Raw genomic sequence first — 2169 nt, forward strand, 5'->3', positions numbered from 1 at the left:
TATATATATATATATATATGTATATATATGTATGTATGTATTGAAAGCAAAATAAATTTTTAAATAGTAAGTACACAATGAAATTGTGTGTGACGATAGGTGAGAAAATAGCGACCTACTTTAAATGGTGAGTTGCAGAACAAATGGATAAAGTTCAGAGAGTAAAAGGAAAGGATTTAAAAGCAAATATGTGCAGTTTGTACAAATATGCAATGACATTATTACAAAATGAAAGCATTTTGCTGAACAATAAAATCAGAAGACACCGTTTGCGTCAAAAAATAATAAAGAGAAGAGAGAAAATGGAGAAAGTAAAAAAAAAGACAAAAGAAAACATGATTGGGGAAGGTAAAGGGAAACAATAAACCGAAAATGAGGTTGGGTTTAAGGGAAGAGGAGAATAAAAAGCAACAATATCGATATCAGAGAAGAGAAAGGAAGATGCAGGGCGACCTTTGTAAATATCGAGGCCTTTGGGCAACTGGGTGATGGTGTGGGTAGTGACGGAGAATATAACTTTAACAATGACAATGATAGATTGTATATTTAATTTGGATCACCAAGAGCTGAAGATAAGTTCTGATCTCTGTGGATCTTAAAATGTCTTTTGAGTCCTCCATTAGATTTGCAAACCTTCTGGCATACATTGCAATGAAAGGTGTGCGCAGACATATAGGCAGAATAGTTGGTGGAGGTTCGTTTTCCATACATACATACATACATACATACATACATACATACATACATACATACATATATACATACATACACACATATACTTAACCGTTGTCGCATTTGTTTTCATAAGTCTTTGTTATGCGGAGCTGTGCCGCAAACTGTATTTTCTGGCCGTTGATCAAAAAGCCGTTTGTTTTTTGACTCAGATCACAACCACTTAACATACAGATTGATTAGTTGGAGATAATCTCGCTGTGAGGTAAGGGAATTTTGCGTCAGTTTCCGTTATATTAATGTGTTAGGATCATATGACAGCAACCACTTTTGTCTAGTGGATGTCATATGAGAACAATAGCTTTAAAAGGTGAAAGTCACGTCCGAATTCAGGACTGTCTTAGCTTTTTGTTGAGTCCATGTGTTACATTAAACAGAGTAGCAAACACCCCACTACCATATATATATATATACTCTATATATACTCTCTATATATATATACTTATATACGAGAGGGTGTTGAAAAGTTCTTGGCTTTAAGGGTATTGCGAAAGGCCTGGTTGGAGGCCCAACCTTCCTGAGTTCTTTTACAGGGCTTAGAAAAACCGAAGGGCTGCTGCAATAAGTGTGTGAATCTGAGATGGAAATCTATTGAATCAAATCATAATTAACTGATCATCCTGTATTTTCTTTTACTCAAAGACAAGGACTTTTCAGCAAGTGTGTGTGTGTATGTGTGTGTGTGTGTGTGTGTGTGTGTGTGTGTGTATTTACACTCGTAATTCCTTGTCCAAAGGGATTAAAATTGTATTTAAAACAAAGAAATATAAAGATCTTTTCGGAAGAAAAACAAAACTTGCAACGTTGATTCCTTTTCCAAAACGTTGCAATACTCCACATTTGACAAACAATTATATCGTGTGTAAAATTATATGTTTAACAATATAATTCTATTTATTTATTTTTTAAAGTGGCGAAGTTTGATGGCAATGACCTTCACCCTTAGTTTAGTGTATTATATAAAAAGCTGTACTAAAAGATAAGAGGATAAAAAGGCAATATTAGTTATCAAATATTATTTTTCCTTCCCGCATTCAGGCAAATATTTCGTGTGACTTCCTGTAAAAACATAACAACACTTGATTCGAACGCAAATATTGCTGTATCATGAACTGTACCCAAAACAACCACTCACACACACACACAAACACACACACACACACGTATTCACACAAACATACACACACACATACATACACGTACATATATACGTATACATACACTTACATATACACATACATACTTACACATGTATGTTCATACGTACATATACATGTTTATATGTGTGTGTGAGTATGTGTGAGCCCTTGTTTTGTCAGGTTGTGAACGTCATGCATAACATTATAAGAACTACAGAGTAAATAAATATTCATTAAAACGTGCACACACACACGCGCACACACACACACACACACACACACACACACACACACACAC

This window comes from Octopus bimaculoides, chromosome 22 (assembly GCF_001194135.2).
Source record: "Octopus bimaculoides isolate UCB-OBI-ISO-001 chromosome 22, ASM119413v2, whole genome shotgun sequence".
Classification (NCBI taxonomy): domain Eukaryota; kingdom Metazoa; phylum Mollusca; class Cephalopoda; order Octopoda; family Octopodidae; genus Octopus; species Octopus bimaculoides.